Below are 16,746 nucleotides of genomic sequence, written 5' to 3' on the forward strand. Positions count from 1 at the left end.
ATTCTCATAAACTTACAGAGTTTTTTTTTTTTTATCAAATGGAAGTTATTTTATTCCTGAGGCCAACATCTTGAAACAGAGCAGTTTCTTTTAAATTTTATAAAACAGTAAGGGATACTTATTTTTATGATAATTTTAATAAGAACAAATTTTGAAAAAATATTTTTGCACATGTGCATTTGATTATGTCAGTTTGAGAATTTACGTTTTTAACAAATCTGTCATAAAACTTAGGGTTATTCTGTTGTATCATAGAGATTATTTTTCATTTTATGTGAGGGCAATAATTCAGTAATTTTCTGCTTTGATTACTTGTAGATTTTTTTCATGGGCCTAAGAAAGTGCATAATCTACATCTCCTAAAGTCCCCTCATGTCCCATACTTTTCTCCTAAGGCTTCTTCAATTTGGGTTTGCATACTCAAAAAAATAGCACAACAAATTTGATTAATAACATTTTATCAATAAGACATGGCTTAATAAAGTCAACAGGTATATGTCCATACTGGCAGAATTAATAATTTTTAATGATTCAGTTGCATATGTAGGCTATTAAGATTTTAGCTGTAGTTAAATACTAAATATTATGAAAACATAATTCCATAATGTATTGTTATGAAAATTACAGGTAGTTTTTTTCCAGAAAGTGGTATTATGTTATAGTATGATTTTATTTTGATATAATTTTATTTTGTCAGTGATATGTAGTCACTTAGTCTTCTCATATCTCAATCACAGTTAGGTACAGAAAGATAGAATTTGAAAGGTAGATGATAATTTATTAAGATTTGATCTTCAGAGACTGAATATAGATGTGGGCCATATATATGTTGAATATGGAATATATATTATATAGACTATATGTGTGTATGTGTATATGTATAAATATATATGAATCCTGGGTACAATCAACTGGATTTAACAGCACAAAATATTTTAAAATATAATTGAAATTCAGAACAGCTCAGAATAGTTGCAGATATGGAAACTGGCAACACAAAGCGTTTGTGAAGCAATAATAAACCACAGTCCTATTAAAATGAATACAAATAAATTTAATAAGTTAAATGATTTTATAATTACTTATGAAATTTGGTCATTTTATGCCTGTAGTAAATTTTAGCTGGTTACTTCTAAATACATTGTATGTGGCATTATTTTTATGACTATTCAATATGTAAATATTGGTGAATTAGTTCTGCTAAATTTATCAACTCAATAAAACTAAGGTGTTGTTTGAGTAAGTAGGAAAATATTTCTTAAAGAGTTCCATACATAAAATAAATAGACTACAAATTTGGGTCTTTCTTGAATATTTGTCAGTACCATTTTATAAGACACTTGTAGGTTGACAAAACTTTCTGAAAGCATGAAATATCATTTATATTTGTATTTTTCTATTTAGATAAACTCAGCTTTTTGAGTGGAACAGTTTTCTCATAACTTGCCTTGAACTCGCTTTATAGCTCATTCAAACAATAAGGTAGTCAAGTCGTATTTATCAGGTTTCAGATCAGTCATGCATATTAATTCCATTATTTGTGCCGAACTTTTCAATTTATAAATTTAATATGACAATTTTTTTTTTATTCTTGAATAATGTACACTTTTAACATCAGCCAACAACAACTAAAAGGCTTACTGAACTTCAGAGCTTTTGGTTTAAACTTGGAGATCAAGTGGATTAAAAATAAATGGTATCTTTCATGATTGCTTAATCCTAATATGGTTGTAAATACGGATTCTAACTTTTTGCACTCAAATAGATGGCAATTCTCTGTTTTAAGGTAATCTTTCAGATGATCCATAATATATTTTTCTTAATCTGTGTTACATCAACAAAATAAAAGAAAATTTGAAGTTTTATTTAAGAATATTTCCAAGGATATTCTTGTAGACTGTAGTATGAGGAACAATAGATCATAGCATTTAGTTATTTTTAAATGTATTCACAGAATTTTGAGGTTTAAATGTAAGGTATGGTTATTAATTGTATAGTTAGACAATAAGATAGGTTCTTTTGGTTTTTGGAATTTTACATTAAGATTCATTAATTTTGAGCTATTATTTTAAGAATAATAAGATTCTTATTGAGTTAGTCTACATTGAAATAATAAGAAATTACAATACTTAACTCCCAAGAGCAGCCAAAAGTACTCATAACATAGAAGATGAACATCTTCAGGACATTATAGGTATAGCATTGCACATTTACAATGCTTGCCTGCCTGCTGTAGGAAAAAGATCAGGAGTGTGGAAAAGGGAGGTCATAGTTCAACTTAAGCCCCAAGTACACTTGCCTGTACCTGCTGGGAGACTGAAACTTGTAGGGAGATTATTTGAAGCCCTCTGGAAATGTGAATGCACCTTTCTCTTCTCTTTCTCAAAGGTCTTGTTGTCCAAAATAGTGTGTACTATCAGTAACAGAAAAAGTAATGAGTATACCTATGTAAATGTAGGTTATTTATCTCTAAATTATAAACATTTTCCACAGTGTTAGGTATAGTATATGTGTTTAAATCATACCAGTTGTTAGAAGTTAATAAAGATGAGAAATACTTTAAAAATAATTCTTTTTATATTATTAGAACATGTATTTTACTTTCACTAAAATATTAATAACCATGTTAAGATTTTTGCAGTGAATATGCTTCATTACTTTTAAAAATCATGGTTTAATTATTTTTGAAAGAGTAGTTTACAAGTCTAATAATTAAGCTTATTTTAATAGTTTTTTTGTTTGTTTTGGGGAGTTTGTGTTTTTTGGCCAGCAGAGCTAAAAAAGATACATCACAAAGATACGAAGGTTGAAATGGAAGAAAGTACATTGTTGACTTCTTATTCTTTTTATTTACCTGTATTAGCAATTATGCAAAGTTTTTGTTGAAAAGGGATTATTAAATTTCAATTTAATGGTACCAATTAGGTGTTCTTACACGCTGATTAAAAAGTGACGTATGATATTTTAATAATTTTAATGAACGTGTTCAAAAACAATGGTTTAAGCAGTTTTTAACCCATTTTTTTAAAATATCAAAACACAATAACTTCATATTAGTTTGGGAACTAATTAAATGCATTGTTTTACCTTTTAGTTAGTTTTAGAACTAATTTGTAATTTAGAAAAATTATAGTTTAGAGAACTCTGTTTCCAAACTTTTCAAATGTTCAGATGAGAAGATTTCTTTAAAAAATAGTTTAACCAGGCCAGGCATGGTTGCCCATGCCTGTAATCCCAGCACTTTGGGAGGCTGAGGCAGGCGGATGACGAGGTCAGGAGATCAAGACCATCCTGGCTAAAACAGTGAAACCCCGTAAAAAAAAAAAAAACAAAAAATTAGCCAGGCGTGGTGGTGGATGCCTGTAGTCCCAGCTACTCAGGAGGCTGAGGCAGAAGAATGGCGTGAACTTGGGAGCTGGAGCTTGCAGTGAGCTGAGATGGTGCCACTGCACTCCAGCCTGGGCGACGGAGCGAGACTCTGTCTCAAAAAAAAAAAAAAGTTTATTCAAACATGCTGCTTCCATAGTATAAGTGACCTTTTAAAAACGGAATGAAAAAATGTTATTTTTTCTGAAGTTCTTGTTAGCACAGTACTGCAAAGAGAAAGAGCCAGTAAATCTGGAATAGTTAACTTGCATTTCCTCAGGGTACCAATCATGGCCTATGCCTACCTTTTTTTCTAAATTTTTAAAATTGGCAAATAATAATTGTACATATTTTTAGGGTGCATAGTGATGTTGTGGTCTGTACGATATATAGTGATCAGATCAGGGTAATCACCATATCTATCATCTTAAACATTTATAATTTTTTTGTGTTTCTAACATTCAATATCACCATTCAGGCTATTTTAAACTATTATTAACTATAGTATCCTACAGGTGCTATAGAACACTAGAACTTACTCCGATCTGACTGTAATTTTGTTGTCTTTAACAAATCTCTCTGTCCTTTCTTTCCCCCACCCTTCCCAGCCTCTAGTATTCTCTGTTGTACTTTTTACTTCTGTGGGATCAACTTTTTTAACTTCTAAATATGAATAAGAATGTGACCTTCCGACATGGAGACTGTGTGAGTGTGCAATGTCAGTCCATTTTTTTTTTTTTTTTTTTTGAGACGGAGTCTTGCTCTGTAGCCCGGGCTGGAGTGCAGTGGCCGGATCTCAGCTCACTGCAAGCTCCGCCTCCCGGCTTTGCGCCATTCTCCTGCCTCAGCCTCCTGAGTAGCTGGGACTACAGGCGCCCGCCACCTCGCCCGGCTAGTTTTTTTGTATTTTTAGTAGAGACGGGGTTTCACCGTGTTAGCCAGGATGGTCTCGATCTCCTGACCTCGTGATCCGCCCGTCTCGGCCTCCCAAAGTGCTGGGATTACAGGCTTGAGCCACCGCGCCCGGCCTCATTTTTTTTATTAAAGCTTATTTTCTGAGGTTAAAAGATAAGTAGAAGTTGTAACATTCTTTCCTGTACCCCCAAAATGATTATTTTTTGCATATATTCCACTTTGGAAGTCACTGATTTTGAAGATGTTTGCAGAAACCTTATTGATTGAGTGATGAGGCACCTGAGTTGGGAATAGTAGTGTTTCGTGCTTGTCCTCTCTTCTAGGTAAATATAGAATAGACCTCATTAGGATGGCTGACCTGCATGCATGCCTGTGTGGAAATTTGAGGTATCATTCTTTTCTTTTCTTTTCTTTTCTTTTTGAGACAGAGTCTCGCTCTTTCACCCAGACTGGAGTGCAGTGGCACCATCTCGGCTCACTGCAACCATCACCTCTCGGGTTCACGTGATCCTTCTTCCTCAGCCTCCTGAGTAGCTGGGGTTACAGGCATGCACCATCACACCCAGCTAATTTTTGTATTTTTTAGTAGAGGCAAGGTTTCATTGGTCTTGCACTCCTGGCCTCAAGTGATTCACCCACGTTGGCCTCCCAAAGTGCTGGGATTAGAAGTGTAAGCCGCCATGCCTGGCCTGAGCTATCATTCTTTATAATGGACTTTACCAGAAAAATCCTGTAAGGAAAATACATTCTTATTGGGAAGGAGTGCTCCAGACTCTTGAACCCCATCTATTTAACACTGCCCAAGGCACAGAATAAAAGCCATCTTAAGAGTTTCAACAAATTCTGTCATAAAAGTACACTTAGATCACATTAAAAAAAAAAAAAACTTTATTACAGTTGCATAATGAGAGAGTGTCATGGTCTTGTCTAAAAGAAGCAGGAATCTCCAAGAAATCTACCAACAGCAGACATCACATGCAGATATGCCAAAAAAAAAAAAAAAAAAAAAAAGATGTCAGCCTAGCATGTTCCAGAGAAACTTTTTAGAAGCAGACTGTCTGGACAATTTAAGAAGAATTATATGGGAGTTATTTTCCTTATCTGTAAAATGGATGTAACAGTAGTACTTGTCACATATAATTTTTCTGAGTATTACATGAGATAATTTAAATGAAACTTTGGCTTAATGCTAATATGTTATTGTTGTATTCTTATTATTGTTACTGTTGTTGTTAATAAGACAGCTTTTCACCCACTTTTCCATGCACCGTTCCTGGGTTGGTACATGTTTAGTTTAGCATAACTAAAGGATTCTTTAGATAATACAACTTAAGGCACAGTTGAGACAGAAACTCTTATAACATATAAGATACAATAATGATAGCCAACATTATTAACCACATACTATCTGCCAGGCACATTTCTATGTGCTTTACAAGAATCATTTTATTTAATCCCTCATTAGCTCAAGAGTTAGATACTACTATTACCTGAATTTTATAGCTAAGGAAACTAAGTTACAGAAGGAAGTTGAATGATTTAGCCAAGGTCACCCAGCTAGGAGAACTGGAGTCAAATCCAAGCAATCTAGACGATACCAGAATATGAATCCTGGAAGCGTAGAAGATCTGACTATATTTTAGATACTCTAATTTGGACCCGCAAACTATAGCGGGTCCTTATTGTTCCTCCATCCTTGCTGTGTAACTCCTGAGACCCATTCAGCAATGGAAACCAAAGGAGATGAATGGCTAGAAAGTCACAGAATTGGAACAAGGAAAAGAATCCAAAAGTTGAGGAAAAGAGTCCAAAACTGGAGGAAAAGAAACAAGAGGGATCCAGGGTACAATACTAGCTCATCGGGCTAAGAGTGGATGGCCAAAAGGGGTACCCGGATTAGGGCTGCAAAGACAGAAATTTTTTAAAAATTTTGTGCTTAAAAGATCTTGTCAATTTTGTACTTAAAAGATCTTCAGTGACCTAAGAGGAGGCATTAAACAAATGCTTTGGCCAAGGGATAGAATGGCAGTTGAAATAGCCTACTGTTTGTTTTGCCAACATTGATAGCTCAGGCAAAAGGAAATGAGAATATGCAATACAGCAGGAATGTAAAAAGATGACAAATTTGAGAGGCATTTAAAAAATGTGTTGAGATGTGTTTGGTTGTACTCCGAAGAACAGCCTGGGTTTTGGGGGATCATGGTGGAACTGTTATACGTGGAGATGATATAGATAAGTTTGTGGCATTGGATTAGTTTTCCTTCAAGTGGTTTTAGGCCAGGCAAAAAAAAAAATTTTTTTTTTGAGGTAATAGCTAGTAAAATGACACATTGAGGAAGAAGAGGCAGTGAAGGAAACTCAGAAGAAATGGAGAAGTAGGAGGCAAATTGTGAGAGGAATGTCAGAACCTATTTAGTAAATTTGGGTTAGGTAGAAAGGTACTATTTTAGTACTTTAGTAAATACTTCAGCACAAATAAGAGTGACTGAGGAAGAGTCACATATTTTGTACTTGAAAGATTTTTTGGTGAACTAAGAGGAGACAATTTGGTTCACATGGTAGGGTATAAAAGTCGTTTACAAGGAGTTTGGAAGTAAGGCTAAGAAGACAGAAGTCAAAGGTTTGCAAGAGAAATGGAAAGTGGAGAAACCACAGAAACAATTGCTGGATCTTGGGAATTTTTTTATTTAGGATATTTAGAGTAAAGAGAGCCAGAAGAAATATAAATACTGAAGTTGAAAGTTGGAAAGGCCTAACTAATAGAGCCAGGCATCTGAGGCCACAGAAAGCAATGCCATCAAGAACCCAAGTAGAGAATAAACCTTAGAAGAGACAATTCCCTCTTGGAAATTGAAAACAAGGAAGAAGGGAGAGGTGAGGATGCAGATAAATTCTCATTTTTCTTGAAATGCATGTAAAGGATAATCTTTAGCTTCTCAGAGGAAGAGGAGGTGAGATAGGGAAGTGGAAGAGGGGAAAGATAATGTCACATAAGTGAAAAGAGTTGGAATTGTTTTTTTTTTTTTTTTTTTGAGACAGAGTCTTGCTCTGTCACCCAGACTGGAGTGTAGTGGCGAGATCTCGGTTCACTGCAAGTTCCGCCTCCCGGGTTCATGCCATTCTCCTGCTTCAGCCTTCTGAGTACCTGGGACTACAGGCACCCACCACCACGCCTGGCTAATTTTTTGTATTTTTTAGTAGAGATGGGGTTTCACCGTATTAGCCAAGTTGGTCTCCATCTCCTGACCTTGTGATCTGCCCGCCTTGGCCTCCCAAAGTGCTGGGTGAGCCACTGCGCCCGGCCAAGAGTTGGAAAGATTTTTAAAGCAGCCACTTTGAGGAGTGTCATGAGAAGTCAATGAAGGAGAAATAAATGGATATTTATTTTCCTAAATAGATACTTATTGAGTACTATTTATCTTACAGTGTGGTGCTGTATGGATGCAAGAGGAAAAATCTAGTTGGGAATCTAGTTGGGGAATCAATACACAAAAATAGCTGCACATGAGAAGGTACAGGATGAGAAACAAGTGAATGTATGCAGTAATTGCCAAACGATTTCAAACATAGCAAAAGAAGTGTTTCTTGGAGGACGTAAAACTTGAAGAGTTATAAACATTTTCCACAGTGTTAGGTATAGTATATGTTATAAACATTTTGAAGAGTACTTAGAACTTGAAGAGTACTTAGAACTTAGGCAGGCAAAGATGGGTGGCAATTAGAGAAGGTTTAATGGAGATGATTAAAGTCCAGTCTGGACAATAAAGTAAAGGTGGGGATAAATACCTTTATAGGTATAGATGTGTAGAGAGAGGATGTCACAGGCACAGAACTTAAAATCTATGGGACAAAATGTGGAAGCATCAAATTAGCACACTTTTCCCCGGGACAGAGTCTTCACGTAATCAGATTGTATCTGGGTTCTTTTTCTAGAGAGCCTTGTGTGACAGGCTAAAAGTTTGGACTTTTCTCAGGAGACGTTAGAGAGATGCTAAACGTTTTTATGGAATTACCCTGGGGACAATATAAAGTTGTGTTTTAGTAACATTACTGTAGCAGAGGTGAAGTACAGATTGGAAAGCTATAGTGACAGTCCAGGTGGAGGCACTTAAGACTTCACTATTTTAATTATCTTCACTATTTAAACTCCAGAAAGTGCTATAATTGCCAGGAAAATCTCTAGTTTTGCCTCATTGTCATAGATTCATTAGTTTCACCGTTTTATGTATCTTCCGTGTCTGATGATTTTTAGTCCTTTAATTCTGCCAAATTTTCAGTCTTCTCTTTAGCTCCCGTCCTTTCTTGACCTCCTCTGTTTTTCTGTGCTCTTTTTTTGTGTGAACTTTCTTGCTTTCTGTTCTGAATTTATTCAGAGTAGACCTGCACACTTCAACTTCACAATAGAGAATTCCAATAAACTGATAATGCTGTGTGTCATTCATTTCCTAATGTTACTGATATATTCCATAATATTTGCTAAGCTTTAGTCGTATTAATGTTTTATGCTATCCTATTAATAAGCTCAATAAGATATTTCTGATTTTTTTTGGTATTATGACTAACAGGAGAGCATATTAAATTCAGTGTGGTTGTACTTGTGAGTGGAAGATAAGGATAGTAGCACTTGTAACCCTGTAAGTTTCTTACCATTTTACTAAGTTTTCACTCAATTTTAATTAAATTTGAAAGTCTTTAAAATTAAGGTCAGAAATTTATATGTTAGTTTGATCTTGGTGCTTTTCTTAAAATATCAAAATATTAGTGCTTGTTTCTATCTGGATAAATTGTTTTTCTGTTTAATTATCTGTTTCTGCCATCTCTTGTAGTGACTTAGTTTCCGAAAATGGTGAATATTAAAATATATAGGTGAAAATATATAAAAGATGAAGAATGAATAGAAAGAAATCTTGATTCTGGAATATGGCTATATTTATACAAACATAGTATGTTCCTGAAGCCATTTAATCTATAATAAGCTTCCTTTGAAAGCATTATTATAGTAGTTTCTTGAAAGTATCTTGAAATTATTTTTACGTTACTTAAAAAAGTTGCTTAAGGCTTTAGAAAGTAGAAATTCTGAGTAATTGATGCTTAATGCAAATTTTACTGAAGGCAATAATAAGCATCAAGTAAAATTGACTTTTTCATTATAAATGAAATATTTTATTAATGATTCAATCCTGCACTTCTGCTTGAACACTTCTATTTGAAAGTTTTTTCTTCCTTTTTTCCTAAGTGAAAGAGGGCAATCAAACTTGGTTTTAACTCAAGAGTTCAAGAAAGGGTGAAAAAAGTGAATAGAAGGAAGTCTTCATTCTGAAAAGGGACTCATTTTGAAGTTCAACTGAAGCAGGCTGTTTTACAATTTTGTATAGAAAATTATATCTTCATAATCAACTTGATTATTTGATTTATAATGTAAAAATGCATAATGTTTCTTACAGTCTATAAATAACCACTTTTTTCAAGCATGACAGATTAAGTGAAAACAAAGGGAGTGAACAAAAATGGGAGGGGGTCATGAATTTGTATCTGCCCTGAGGAAGAGGGCAGTACTTTTGGGGAGTGCAATTTACATGAGCATCTGGGTCTTTTGTCATGTTTTGGATGGATGACCTGAGTCTGATATATTGGTGAATAGCATTAACAAAGGTCTGGTTGTCAAAGGCTAGGAAGAAAAATGCAATTAGCCACAGCAATGAGGTGATGTCTATGTTTAGGGAAAAAGAACCAATACCTAAATGGCAACAGAAAACACTGGAATGATGCCATTAGCAAAAGACCAGATTTGTGTGTCTGTGTGTGTGTGTGTGTGTGTGTGTACCTATTATGTAGTCATCTTCACTCAGTGGGATATGACAAAAGTCATTTATTTGGCAATGTTTGACTTATGTAATGAGAACAAATATGTATCTGTTACTAAAGAAATGACCTGGTGAGCTCAATGAATTTGTAACTCAAAACACACTAATTTCACCAACCTAACATTTGTAATTCTGTTTCTTTCTATTTAAAGAAAATTAGAATTAAATAAAGGGCATTGGAGGCTGAAAGAAGTTTGCTCTTTTTTCAGTCTCATTTTTTTTTTCTGTAAGCCATGCCATCCAGCGTAGAGAACCATATCTAATCTCCCAATTAGGTCAGGCCCCAGGATAATCAATCTCCTTAACAGCAGATGCCTTGTTTTAGCAAATGAATGCTTGGTTTCAAAAGAAGTTTTGTGTTGAGAGAAGACTGCAGTTGGCATGGGTGATTAGAACTCTTTTAAACCCTATAAAAAGCTTCTGTAGATTGTTTTATGCCCACACTTTGTGAACTGAAGTAAATGCTGTATATATTTATCTTCAAATGAACATGGTGGGGACTTCATATAGCCTGTGAGAACATCTATATGCATATAAATGGAACTATTTGCAGTCTAAAATATTTATGTCCATTTGAATTAACTATGCTTTTGATAAAATTTAAAATGAATTTATATATTTTGAGTAGGTGCTTTCATATATATTCAGTATGCTCCTTAATAACAATAACTTAATTATTACAGTAGCATTGTTTGAACTGAAAATATGACAAGTTAATATGATTCTCATATTTGTTGTTTGGATTACTTTTACATTAGTTTATAAGTGCCTTTCTTCCTATCTGAAGCCTGTTCAGTTCATACTTATAATTTGTGTTAATGGGCAGTGTGTGAGATAACTCTGAAACCAGGAAAAAATATATAAAATTAAATTTTATAAACAATGTATATTAAGTCAAAATAATAGATTGACTTTATTTTGCTCAAAACTCATTTGATCTAAGATAAATTGAAATATAATGAAATAATTTTCAATATAGTATAACTTAAAACAAAAACCCTGAGCCTCAATAAATTAATTTAGGTAATCGTTGTTCAAAATCTCATTGCTGGAACTTGTCAGTGATACCTGAATGCATAAAACACTTCAGGAGGCTGCATAAATACCTATTTCCTTTTTTAGGAGAGCAGATTACATAATCAAAAGCACCAAGTTGAAACATTTGCAAGGTAGGTGAGAAAAAAAGCATTCACCACATATTTTGGATTTTATCATTTTGACTTTATTGCCTATGGTCAGTTCTGTCAGTTTTTGTCTCCTTCTAAAAATAGTTTCAATCTGCTGAATCTATGGAAATTTAATATTTTCCATAGTGAAGGGTGATAAGACATCTGAGGAAGAATTAAAAACAGATGATCTCTAATTTAAGAAACATTTGATGCTAATTACTTCTTACCTTTTCACACAACTTAAATATTGGTAAGTGTATAGGATTACATTACTTTTTAAGTGAGATTTTAAAGCTAAATTGATAGATAAAGTAGATATTCAGTGAGATAATTAGATGTTCATACAAGATTTGAAAAATACAGACATTCTTAGTCATACGAAAATACCAAAAAGCACTGTGACAATTCACTTTTCCTTATTCTAATTTGTAACAGCATTTTAATATGGTCAGTAGAATGGCTTCAGCATATTTACAGTCTTAAAGTTTTTAACTAGAAAACAGTTTGATGTCTAGATCTGTTACTCAGCTACATTTTATATTTAAAACTTAATTTAATTTTATAGCAAATTTAATTGTATAGCATGTAAGGCAGTTTACATTTAATTTAATAACATTAACACTTAGGCTCTTATGATAGCTTTCTAACTCAGATATCAGTGATTTTCAGAATGCAGAGATTTTCAAACTGAAATTTGTTTTATCATGATGCTCTTGTGGCTAAGTTTATACTTGGGTTATTTCTTCTTTACAGACACAAACACCCCCCCCCCCCAATAATATGAAAAAAAAAAAGTCTGAAAGAAAACATACCAATACATTACTATGTTTTGGACAGTGTATAGACTTGAGTGATCTGTAGAACCTTCTTTATTGTATTATACAGGCTTAAATTTTTAATGATTACTTTATAATTCGGTAGAGTACAGCTATTTTCATTTTCAAAAACATATATATGATAATCCCAGTATAGGTGATATATTGTTTTCACAAAAATTTTATAATAAATGTTGACAATAATTTTTTCCTATCCTCTTGAATCTGTAAAAACCTGCCAGAGCAAATATCCTGTTCTTTCCTTGGCATTACTAATTTGTTCATGGTGTTGATATAACCCCTCTGGAAGTTACAGTGTAATAATTGTAAACTGCAAGGGGTATGTTATGCTTAAAGGATCCCAGGAATGATCCAAGACGAACTGCAAACATGGTAAACAGAAATTATACCTCTGCAGGATCTTAGGACCCTTCTACACTGTTAACAATTATTGAAGACCTTTGCAAATAACTTTGTTTATGCAGGTTTTATTGGTATTTATCATATTAGAAATTGAAACAGAAACATTTTTAAAATATTTACTAAATCATTTAAAAACCATGAAAACATATTACATGTTAACATATGTAATATAGTTTTCTGAAACAAAACAAAACAAACAAGTATATATATGTGTGTGTATATATACACACACACACACACACACACACATATAGTGAGAAGAGTGGCACTGTTTTACATTTTTGTAAATGCCTTTAATATAAGGCTTAATAGAAGACAGCTGGATTCTCTTACCTGCTTCTGCATTCAATTGGAGGCAATATGGTATTTTGTTTAAAGTAAAATCTGGCTTTACACAAATATGTAATTATAGAAGGAAGGAGTATTTTAATAACTTTTTCAGTTGATTGTGGATATTCTTTAATATTACAGTGAATCTCAACCAGTGATAGTCTGTTACAGATTAGTTGCATTGTGAAATCTAAAACTATATAAATCAACTTTTCAGACTTTTGAACCTAGCCTATTTCTTAAGGAAGATTTCTGAAAGGTGCCTAACTTTTGCTTAAAAAAAAATAAATTGTAATATTTCAATCATAATAAGATAATCTCAAGCACATTCTGAAGGATATTTTAAGAGTTTACTTTTCATCGAAGTTACTTGATAAAATATTCAAGCACTGCTTAAGTCTCTGATCCTGATTTCTTAAGTTTTAGATTAATTGAATTTAAAGTTTATTATTTATTAGATGGGCTAGCTCTTAAAACCTTTGCTTTGTGACTTTCTGGAGGTAAGTTTTTGTATATTAATTATGCAGATGTAAACAGCATAGGAAAAAATAAAGGTTTGATTAGTGATTTATTTTGGCATGGTGCTCCACTATTCTAGATTTCTGTCCTCCTGTTAAGTACAAAAGAAACGAATTTCCAAACAAAACCTTTGCTTGAGCTTGAGAACCAAAATACTGATTTCAATTAAAAAAAAAAAAAAAGATTTGTTTCAGTGGTAACAGTATATTACCAGAAACTAAAGCCAAAATACACATTTTCTTTTATGACACTCATATAATATGTCAGACATTGTTAAAAATAATTTAGAATGTTCTCACATATTGCCTTTGATGATGTTTCCTTTCGTTAGTAAACATTTGTACAAAGTGTTGCAACAGTTAACTGATTATAAGAACTTTGTAAAAATCCCTTTTCTTTTAGAATTGAGGTCTGGTTATTTCCTCTACCAGACCTCTTTTTTGAATGACAAAAACAATGATGTCATTCTTTACTCACAGGTCAAATAGCAGTACTAGAGGCTGTGGCTATCTCGTACATTCAACATCTCAAGGAAACCATCCTTCGCCTTCTGCTACTGTCCCAGAAGAGATCAGGTTCCCCTATTGTGCATTCTCATCTCTGCCACATTGGATTTCCCCTTGTTGCACTCAGTTTGGTTTATAGTTATTTATTTGCACCATCAACTGACTAATGTCTGCCTCCCTCATTACGCTGTAAACTCTAAGAAGGAAGGGTTTGAGCCTGCTCTTTTCACCATCGTTTATCCGGGACCTAGGACAGTGTTTCACACATAATAGGAACTCTGTAATAGTTGCTGAATGTCTGAATATAAATGAATACTACTGAGCATTTGATGGACTTTAGATTCTCCAGAATATTTCCCTGCACCTTTTATGAGTTTCTTCATCCTTCTTGAAATTGGCTACTCTGATAAATCTCAGTGCTTGTTGTATTTTTTCTCACTTCCTTGACTACTTCATTCTTGCCTTCTTTCACTTTTTTTTTTGCTTTAATTTCAAGTTCTTTAAGGAAAGCATGAAGTTCTGTCTTGCCTTTACATTTTTTTTTTTTTTTTTTTACAAACTTTCAATTAGTCATAACCTTTCTGATTCTCAAGTTGAAATCTTGAATGTCAGTCTTTCCCTCAAACTGTGGTTCTGCATCTTTGAGGTATTACCTATATACTTCCACCAGACGTCCATCCTATTAAACTTAATAGGTCCGTGACTAAATTTGTCATTTCCCATACTAAACCAATAATCCCTTGTGCTTGCCTGTGTGTCCCAGCAGAATTTTTGCTCTTCCTACTTTTGTGTTCCTTCATATTTGCTTTCCCTGCCTGTCATGTCTCTCAGGGTCCATGTCTTCATCCCAGTTACATTAGCTCACACCGTGGCTGTCTCATTTCATTTCTCTCCTGTTGTTGTGGCCTTTACACTGCCCCTTTTGTATTTTGGCCCTCTTGACTTTAATCCATCCTATGCACGATGGGAGAGTAACCTTTCTCAATCATTTTTTAAATCACACAATTCTCTTTAAAACTTTGTCAATGGCTAATTTGAATATTGCTTGGATATTTGATGGTATTAAGGAATTATTACTAATGTTTTTAGGTTTGAAAGTGGTATGGGGCTGGGTGTGGTGACTCATGCCTGTAATCCTAGCACTTTGGGAAGCCAAGGCAGGCGGATCACTTGAGGTCGGGAGTTTGAGATCAGCCTGGCTAACATAGTGAAACCCTGTTTCTACTAAATATACAAAATTAGCTGGGCATGGTGGTGCATGCCTGTAATCCCAGCTACTTGGAAGGCTGGGGCAGGAGAATTGCTTGAACCCAGGAGGCAGAGGTTGCAGTGATCCGGGATCTTGCCGCTGCACTCCAGCCTGGGCAACAGAGTAAGTGAGACTCCATCTCAAAACAAACAAACAAACAAAACAACAACAAAAACCCAAAAAAGAAAGTGGTATTGTATTTAAAAAGAGGTCCTTATTTTTATATATACATACTGAAATATTTATGAATAATTGATGTAAGTCTGGAATTTGATTCAAGTAATATGGAATGGGAGAATACGGATAGGAGTATAGATAAGGTAAGATAGGCCAGAATTGTTGTTTATTGGGACTAGATGATGGGTACATGGAAGTTCAGTATACTTTTCTTCACAATCTCATATGTTTACATTTGAAATTCTGCATAATAAAAAATTAAGTCAATCATTTATTTCTTTCAGTTCTTATAAAATAGAATCCAGGCTCTTTATTTAGGAATTCAGAGACACAAAACAATCCCAGTCTGTGTTTCCAATGTCATTGGCCAATGTCTCCTACATATATCCTCTGCTGATGTGACAGACCAGCAGAGTCTGTTGGTATGTGTGACCATCTTTCTCCAGTAGTCTGCATTCCTATACACTTCTTACCACATGTACATTGACTGCAGGATTGCTGTAAGTGTCGTAAATACCACTGGTAATAGCTCTCATCCAATGAGAAATTGCTCAACTGTTTTCTCCCTTGAATGGGTCCCCCAGGAGTCTCTAGTGGACTTGAATCCCAGTTACACACACTGATAAAAAATCTTTACCACAGCCCGTGTTGCCTTTCCTTCTTTCCTTGTCTCCTCTTTTCTACTGCTCGTTCCAGGATCCACTTGCATCAAGTCTTAATATTAAAGTCTGCTTTTTGGGCAATTCCAGTCTCACTCAGCTGCAAAATGGTTCCATTTCTGACTCTTTGTTCAAGTCAGTTTCTTGGCAGTTATATTAGTCTGTTTTCTTGCTGCTGATAAAGACATACCTGATACTGGGAAGAAAAAGAGGTTTTAATGGACTCTCAGTTCCACGTGGCTGGGAGCCCTTACAATAATGGCAGAAGTCAAGGAGGAGCAAGTCATGTCTTACATGGATAGCAGCAGGCGAAAAGAGAGCTTGTGCAGGGAAACTCCCCCTTATAGAACCATCAGATCCCATGAGACTTATTCACTGTCATGAGAATCCCACAACATGTGGGAATTCAAGATGAGATTTGTGTGGGGACACAGCCAAACCATATCAGCAATGTATACTTTCTGTGTCTGTTTCTTCTCTGCCTTCTCTTAAATTTTAAAACAATGCCAATTTTAGAAAATTATAGAGAAAACAAAAACCTTCTGTGGTCATAATACTTCAGAGATAAACTTTTTCTTTAGTCTTTGCATGTGTGTGTGTGTGAGAGTGACTGCAGTCATCTGACTGATAGGGACCAGGGGTTTCACTTCCAAGATGGCTCACAGGCATGGTTGTTAGTGGGACCTGTTGGATCCTCACTGGCTTTGACAGGTTTCAGTTCCTTGCCACAGTAGACTTTTTACGGGATACCTTG

At 34.4% G+C, this 16,746-nt stretch overlaps 1 long non-coding RNA gene across 1 annotated transcript in view; it reads left to right on the plus strand.

Moving 5' to 3' along the window:
* The window catches only part of LOC144340998 (uncharacterized), a 179,799-nt gene that overhangs the window by 5,600 nt on the left and 157,453 nt on the right, over positions 1–16,746 (plus strand). The window contains exon 2 of the long non-coding RNA XR_013417552.1: positions 11,268–11,314. This is a non-coding gene — a long non-coding RNA (uncharacterized LOC144340998). The remainder of the gene's footprint in view (positions 1–11,267; positions 11,315–16,746) is intronic.

This window comes from Macaca mulatta, chromosome 5 (assembly GCF_049350105.2).
Source record: "Macaca mulatta isolate MMU2019108-1 chromosome 5, T2T-MMU8v2.0, whole genome shotgun sequence".
In the NCBI taxonomy this organism is placed as follows: Eukaryota; Metazoa; Chordata; class Mammalia; order Primates; family Cercopithecidae; genus Macaca; species Macaca mulatta.